This window comes from Rhinoderma darwinii, chromosome 3 (assembly GCF_050947455.1).
Source record: "Rhinoderma darwinii isolate aRhiDar2 chromosome 3, aRhiDar2.hap1, whole genome shotgun sequence".
Taxonomy (NCBI): Eukaryota; Metazoa; Chordata; class Amphibia; order Anura; family Rhinodermatidae; genus Rhinoderma; species Rhinoderma darwinii.
The window spans coordinates 332,890,499-332,899,525 of NC_134689.1; the positions used below are offsets into that span (position 1 = coordinate 332,890,499).

Consider the following 9,027-nt stretch of genomic DNA (forward strand, 5'->3'; position numbering starts at 1 on the left):
TCCTCAACTCCCAGCCAGGAGGCCGGGAGAATAAAGGTGTGTGCTCATATAGTGTGAAAGAGAGTGCGTGCAAATGTGCCTTCACTCAGTGGGATCCCACCCCCAGTGAGTTAGGGCACCCCAGGGTCACCTGCCCTAGGGCACATAGCAACTCGGGCTTCCAAACTACCCGACCTCCTGACCTCGATCCGGCGGTCGCCTGGTCACCTACAAATGGTACCTTTAAACCAAATGCGTACCCCAGAGCCATGACCGTTGTGGTTCCCTGCCCTCACCTCAGCGTTCTGTCATCCCGCTACGATGGCCGCTGTACCACTGGCAGGGATGATCACTAACCTCAGCTTGAGCAGGTACTACACTTGATCTTAGCCAAAAGGCAGAGAAGCGATCACAGTTATCTATAATCATAGGAGTCCCTCCCTTCCCGTGGGAATACTGTCCCCAGTCCCGTACTGAAAACATCGTTACAGTATGGGGGAGTATTCCCGCGGAGATGCAGGGTCTCCTAGCAGCATTGATAACTGTGATGCTAGGAGTCTGGCTCCCTGAATTGTGGTTGGCCTGGGAAATACACGCTCGGTATATCACGGACCGAACACGGCCGTCTGAATAAGATCTTAGTCTAGTTACACAGTGCGGTCAAATCCCATTTTTTTTTGGCACAATTTTTGCAAAATCGTGGCAAAAACGTGATTTGACCGCGCTGTGAGAATATAGCCTAACAGCACTATTTTTTCATATTTTGTATACTTTTTTTATGCAATTTTCATAATTGCGGCACAAATAGCGTGTATTGCCATGATTTTTATATTAACTGCGCCATTTTTGCCACGATTGCGAAAATCGAGGCAAAAAGACACTAGGGAAACAAAAAAAAAACAAAAACATTTTAACATACTTTATATATTCTACAAGTGGGGTCAGGGGGAATGGTAAGCGGGATAGAGAGGGGGGGGGACACTCACCAGCCTGCATTGTAGGGTCCGTCCTATCTCCAATTGACTAATGCTGGGGCCCTTATTCAAATGTTTAAAGCAGCTGAGAAGTGGGCGGGCCCCTATTTTTTCATCACTTTGGCCAAGCCCCTGATGGCAGTACCAGTAGTACTGCCCTGATGGCAGCCCTGTATCTATTATATGGACAGAGACATCAGGGTCTCCTTCTAGGAGCGGAATACCCAGCCAGAGTGTCATCAACGCTCTGGCCGGGGATTCCTCTCCTGGAGGAGGACTTGACATCACTGTCCATATATGGATAGTCACAAGATTAACCCAGCACATATATATATATATATATATATATATAGATCAGTCATAAATGCATAAGCGACTAAAATCCAAGGATGCTCTGAAAGGAGACCTCCTTTCAGAGTATCTGGCAGACAGACACCTTAGACTCCTATACCCTCATCTTTCTCTGTGCACAGCGGCAGTGATAAAGGCCTGTAATGGGCCTTTATCGTCCTCAGACTTTGGTCGCCTATGCATTCATGATTGATCTATATATATATATATATATATATATATATATATATATATATATATATATATATATATATATATATATGAATTTAAATATATGAAAAATACGACAAAGATTAAATAATCGTTGCATCAACTACATTTTCTCCTTTTTTCCTGTGTGCTGGGTTAATCTTGTGACTGTATTCTGGGAAGCCACACCAACCCTATAAACCGAGACATCAGGGGCTCCCTTTAGGAGCGGAATACCCGGCCAGAGCGTCGACAACGTTCTTGCTGGGGATTCCGCTTCAGAAGGAGTAAATGGCAGAGCAGGGACTGGATAGTTTCTTGCTCTGACATAATATTCAGTTGTGTCTGCATCCTGAGGACAGAGGTACAATTGAATATGGTAGTTGCTGGGACACGTCCGGCAAATTCGGGACTGTTGGCAAATATTCCACACTGATGTACTGTTTTATTAAAAAAAAGAAAAGAAAAAAAAAGTTTTCAAAGGTGTATATAGCCTTTAATTAGTTTGTATGGGGAGATTTGACCGTATTTGCCATGTGTTTGACCTTCTTTAGCATCTATTCACAGGTTATGGTCATATTGCGTTTTTCATTTGCAGAGATTTTCGCAAATCTGTGATAATGACATGGTTATAAAAGTAATTTTACAACTACTCATTTTCATGGCTCTTGTCTGGCCGTGTAAAAGGACCCTAGAGAAATGCATTAGTTGAAAGGGTTTCTGTGTTTCTTTTTTGATAAATCTTGGCATATGAAACACTTACGTTGCTGATTTTTGGCTATTCCACCACTGATGGTTTCCTGGTTCGACTGCTGCTCCTTTATTTATAACTTGAGGTCATGTCTGTCATCTATAACAATGTCGCATCACGCTGTGGTAATGTGGGATTGTTATGGACGATACTCAATGGCACTAGGTTAAAAAAAAAAGGAAGCATCAGGTGACCCAGAAACCATCAGTGGTGGAACAGTCAAGAATCAGCAACATAAGTGTATGACTGACAACGTTTCTTATGTTTTCATGTACTGTTAATATGAACTTTAAAAAATAAAACGTGTGATTTTAGCATGAAAAGATCACCACCAGCCGCCGTCGTCTTTTAAAGACAGCTGTATTCAAAGCCCAGTTACCTCTGCCGCCTTTATACGGCAGGTGGAGGTAAACAGATTAAGGATGGGCTGCTACTTATGGGCCAGTGCAGTGTGCTAGCGCCAGCAGGCTAACATCTGCCAGTCAGCCCCTGCCTGCAGCCTATAAGACACTGGGACAGGATCACACCAGCCTACGCAAGGGTCTCGTCTCGGCATGTGGCACCATCTACAAAGGTGGAATTGTGTGGTACCATCTACAGGGGAAGTGTGTAGCATGATCTACAGGGTGTGTGTGCGCGCGTAGCGCTATCTACAGGGGGGCGGTAACTATAGGGGCCATAGTCTTACAGAAATCTTTGAGATGTATATGTTTTTTTTGTTGGGGGGTAAACATATGTCCTGGGGCTTGTGCCGCTGATATTTTACGTCCCTAGCAACGCTCCTGGTTATAGGTCAGATCTTGCCTGATAATATGAAGTGGACATTCTAGTTCTAAATCTGGCCATATAAATAAAATACACGCTGGCGGGATCTGCCAACAACCTAATATGTATGACGGGAACTCGACTGTACTTTCACAATCTGTTGAGGGAAATGAGGAGCGAGCATTCTTTTTTTACCAGGAGAAAAACCCTGCCAGAGGTGAGTCCCTACTGAAATAAACAAGCACGATCAGCAGATCTGAGTCTGGGTAGATAGTTGTCTAACAGCTATCATATGTGTATGGCCAGCATTATGCTACCCGCCTGTTACTTCTACTAGATTATTTCATTCTGGTGCTTGCTATAAATTACAGATCTAGCTTGCTATTCTACATTTCTGCTAAATTATTAGTTCCTGCAGCTGCCCTTCCGTTTCCAATGTGACCTATCAGACTGCACTTCCGCCTGCTAAGCCGGTCAGGTATATGTGTTATTACTTGCTGTTGCCCTCTGCTACATACTCGTTTGATGCTTAGTGTTCCTTAGTCCCCAGCATATAAGAGGCTATTCTGTCATGTACGTCTACATTTTTTGGAAAACTTTCTTTGAAAAAAAATAAATCTGGACTCCTCCACCCCTTAATAGCCAGCCACTCCGCACCTTTTATCTTCACCTATGACAGACTTGTCATAAATAGGAGGAAATATAATTACCGGTAACTTTTCTCATCATTACATATAGAGCAGATCTCTATGTGTAATATAAAAATATTATAAATATCTTAGGCATGTTCTGTGGTGCAAATTAAATAAGAAAAAAAAAAATCCGGCCTCCTCCACCCCTTAATAGCCGGCCATTCCGCACCTTTTCCCCTCACCTATGACAGACTTGTCATGGGTAGGAGGAAATGTAACCACCGGTATCTTTTTTCATGTACTACATATAGAGTAGATCTCTATGTGTAGTATAAACATTTTCTACATATAATAGGCATGTTTGAGATGTTAGTTGAAAAAAAAAAAAAATCCGGCCTCCTCCACCCCTTAATAGCCGGCCATTCCGCACCTTTGTATTTCCTCCTATCGCATGACAGCACCACCAGTTGGTGCTGTTATGGGCTTGAGCAAATCAGTACCGGCAAATTTAAGCTAAAATGTATAAAACATGCCTAGGAGTTAATGTAGCACGGATGTTGTTGTGCTCATACTTACCAACTGTAACCATGATCGTCTGTTGTAGTCCATTCTTCTGGTCTTCCGTTGATCTTCTCCCAGGAGCTCAGGAGGACAGCTTGCTCTGATGACATTAGAGATAGTGTTTTGTAGAGGGTTTACCAGGTGACAAATGAAAACCCTCTAAACATGGCCTGATCTTCCATGGATAAAGGTCCCTCCTCTGCCTCTGCTGCCTCCATTCTGCCCAGGTGGAATTGTCCGGCATGGCGATGAGGTGTAGATGGCTATAAGAAGGAGAATTAGAAGAATATGATTTGAAAGCTCATAAAGACTAAATGGTTGATCCGAAAAATTTAAAAATCTATTATGATAACTTTTAGGGGTTTCTCAGAAGGGGAGGAAATCTCCAATAGGCAGAACCTAAAAGCCATATTAGGACAGTAGACTATGCCCATTACAGTTGGCTGGCATTGAGTCAATACATACCACGGCATTAGTGCATTTATGACTATGCAAACAGTTATGTGCCATTTCTCCCATTTGACTTTAAAAAATTACAGAGAAAAAAAAACATTTCTAGCCGGCATACGTTTTTTCTTAGAAAAAGTTCATGGACCATTTCCTAAAAGTTTTTTTTTTTTCATTTGCAAAGGCATTGGGCACAGTATTTTTTACATAAAAGAGTGCCATGTGTTAAGTGCTATAATAGTACACAGAGTATATACTGTATATAAAGTTTATTTCTGTTTATTTACTTACTATAGGGATGTATGGTGGGGGCATCCGAAGGGCTTCCACAGAGACCCAGTCAATATGCTGAAAGAACTGGTGGCTTCTGATGTTACCATTGACTCCTAAGCGCCTGGCAGGATTTCTCTGGAGGAGCTGAAAATGAGAAATGTATTTATACATTAGTGACCACAACTAGCTCTGAATCTATGCAGTAAAGCCAATACCAGTGATCACTCAGAGCTCAGTATCAGCAGCGTTCTGCGACTGGACACAATGGCGCACATTTATTAATAATGGCCTATTTTGCACCAATAAAATAGCAAGGGTACTGGGCAAGAATTGAGCCTAATTTAACACACACCTCTTCATAAATCTGGTACCTTTGGAATTATCTGACATTTCTTTTTACACCTTCTATGAATTTGAAACCCCTCTCTCGAAAAATCCTGCCTCTGCTCCTGACATAGTATAGAGTCCAGTATTTGTAACGTATTACAGTAACATACTGACCTCCTTGATGATGTCTTCGGCGCTGGAGTGTGTTTGATGGAATAGTGCAGGATGGTAAGTACACTTACTGGTAATCATTTCATTTAAGATGACACCAAATGAATACCAGTCCACTCCAGCGTCATACTCCTCCTCAGCCAGAATCTGCCATAAAGGAGAGAACAGTTACTAGTTTCTATGTCACCACACTAGTCTATCACTCTCTATGTCATGTATGTATGTCATTATGTAGGACAACCATGCTGAGATTTATTATTAAGGTGCTGACAGATCATTTTTAATTACCCTGAAGAATTGTAGGAAAAGATCATGTCTATGGAATTACAACTGATACTATTGTGGTTACCAAGGAATAATATGCACAGAAGGTAATGGAACTTTTACCTCAGAACTAACATTGCAGGTGCCAAGAAAGCACAAGGCTAATGTACCACCCAAAGGCAGGCCACTGCCATGTGGTAGTTGCCATTATTGGATAGCATTGGATTGCAGAGTGGGTGGCAGTGACTATAGAAGTGACAACCAATATGGAGGTCTACCACAATTGTGGCTACCATAATAAAAATATTAATTATCTCTGTAATGAAAAATAAAACAAGACACAGGACAAAGATATGTTGGGTCTCTCTAACTTCTGTTTTTACAATATAAGGATATCTTTAAATTCATCTTAAATGAGGTACATGAAAAATAGTAAAATTGTATGCGTCTCACCTCAGGAGCCACAAAGCCTAGCGTCCCAGCATATCCAGTGGCTGTGCAGTCTCCAAGCATGTTCTCAATTGCGAGACCGAAATCTGCGATCTTAATATGGCCCGTATCAGCCACCAGGATGTTCTCGGGCTTGAGATCTCTGTGAAATATAAGAGGAAACATTGGATGTATGGTCAGTGTCCAGTCTGTGATCAGCTGTGGCTTATCTCCTTGCAAACAGAAGTCTGGCATTCTGAAATCCAATATGCCTGACCCTTCTCTCCTCGACATCTGTTGTCGGGGAAGAATCAGAACACCACTATACAAATTAGATGGTAGGCCAGACAACTGAAATTGGTGGGTTCGGTTGACTTTTATCTAATGTGTATAGCCTCCTTAACACAGAGTCCACTACAATTGTATTTAATCAAGGTAATCCTAGTATTATAATAAGTAAATTATACGAGGCATACAGTGGCGTAACTAATGCTGTAGCAGCCATTGCGGCTACTACGTGGCCCGCGGTTTGAGGGGGACCGTGCCGCCCGCCGACACGCCCCCGCATATGCCTGGTGGTACCTTTAGCAGCCGTTATGGCTGCTACAGCAGTAGCGACGCTACTACGGGGCCCGCGCCGCCGAGCCTCTAACATTGCCTCTGACATGGATCAGGCGGTACGAGCCCTCTCATGCCCGGGGGCATCACTAGCACCGGAGGGGGCCCCGGTGCTAGCGATAGCCACCCCCTCTTGCAGTAATTGTACCTGCGTCTAAAGCACGCAGGTACAAATACATGCATTAGTTCTGAATAGCCGGGCATGTTCCCGACCGTTCTGCGCCTTACAATGACGCTGATTGGTGGGGTAAAATTACTTGCCCCGCCAATCAGCACCTTTCAACGATGCTAGCAGCGCGATGACTTCATCTCATCGCTTCCGTGGTTGAAAGGCGCTGATTGACGGGACAAGTCATTGTGCCCTGCCAATCAGCGCCTTTCAAAGACGCGTCACTTGCGTCATTCAGCTCCAGCAGACCTGCTCAGAAGAGAGCAGATCTGTATTGCCACCGGACGGCGCGGGAACGGGATCAGGGTGAGTACGTACATTTTTTTTTTTCTCTACTAAAACTGTGAGTGGCATTATCTACAGTGGGTGATCTATCTACAGGGGGGGGGGGTCTATATGTGGGGATGTGGAGCGGTATCTATAGGGGGAGCTATTTATAGGGCACCATCTACAGGGGTAGGCTATATGTGGGACACTATATATAGGGGTGGGTTACCTGTGGGGCACTATCTACAGGGGGCCTATATGTAGGGCACTGTCTACAGGGATGGGCTATATCTGAGGCACTATCTATAGAGGTGGGCTATATGTGGAGCACAAGCTATAGGGGAAGCTATATGTAGGGCAGCATGGTGGCTCAGTGGTTAGCACTATTGCCTTGCAGCTCTGGAGTCCATATATGGGCACTATCTACAGAGGCTCTATGGGGGTCACTATATACAGGGGGCTATGGGGGTACTATCTACAGGGGGCACGATGTGGTCTGGATCGGAGGGAGAAGAAAAGAACTAGAATCTGAGACGTCACAGATAAGTCACTTAATGTAAATGTTTATTCTGCCTCTTATCAGTACTGTAGTCACTGTATGATCTGCAGCGAGATGATGGGTGGTATGATTTTTTTTTTGTGAAACAGCATCTCCCAGCATATCCTTACCATTGTCCGGAAAATGCTGGGAGTTGTAGTTTTACGCCGTACAAACTTATATGGTAGGGGTTGCACTAAATTGAACTGTATTTGTTCTGGTGCTGTATATATGTACTGAGCTTGGTTCTTGTGCTGTATTTATGTACCGAGCTTGGTTCTGGGGCTGTTTATATGTACTGATCTTGGTTTTGATGCTGTATTTAAGTATTGAGCTTTGTTCTGGTCCTGTATATATGTATGAGCTTGGTTCTAGTACTGTATATAAGTACGGAGTTTAGTTCTGGGGCTGCATTTATATATTGAGCTTGGTTCTAATGCTGTATTCATGTACTGAGCTTGGTTCTGCTGCTATATTTATGTACTGATCTTGGTTCTGGTATTGTATATATGTACTGACCTTGCTTCTGGTGTTGTATATATGTACTGAGCTTGGTTCTAGTGCTGTATTTATGTACTCAGTGGCGGACACAGACTGCAAAAGGCCCCTGTGCAGATAATGTGCCAGGGCCCCCCCGCCCCCCCCCCCCCAATACCGACAAAGTTACCTAAACATATATATGCATATAAAAATAAACCTTACTAATAAAAATTATGAAGGAAGATTTATATTGTACATTTTATTACCAGTTTAGAACACAAGTAACACATTTTTTTCCGGGTTAAATTCTTATCTAAACTAAGTCCCTAAATGTGGGCAAAGAAAATGAAAAACCTATACTCACCTCTCTCCATATACATACTGTCTGTCTGTAGCTGCTGTAAATATTGCAGCAGGGCTTCTCCACTCACTAATGGCTCTCTGTGGCTGTGTGTCGCTGTCAGCTCTGCTCTGTCCACAAGTAGCCGAAGAACTGTGGAAGCGAGCAGCAGAGAGCAGAGCGCAAACTCCCCCCCCTCTCCAGCTGAACTGCGCCTTGCCGGCGCCACATTTCACAAGAACTGAACTGTGGCAGAGCGCAAAACTCCCCCCCCCTCCAGTTCAACAGCTGATCGGCGCCCTGCCGGCGAGCAGCTATGTGTAATACACGCTGCTCGCTCTGGCAACTAATATGCCACGGGGGACTGAACTGTCGCAAAACTCCCCCCCCCCGAACAGCTATGTAATACACGCTGCGCCACGGGGGGGGGGGGTGCTGATGGGCCCGTAGCTTCTGTCCACGGGCCTCCGACTCAGTGATAGGCCCAGCTACTGTCCACGGG

At 44.0% G+C, this 9,027-nt stretch overlaps 1 pseudogene; it reads right to left on the reverse strand.

Moving 5' to 3' along the window:
• Positions 1 to 319: 319 nt before the first annotated feature.
• LOC142751163 (U2 spliceosomal RNA) lies at positions 320 to 389 on the reverse strand (annotated as a pseudogene).
• Positions 390 to 9,027: the final 8,638 nt, after the last annotated feature.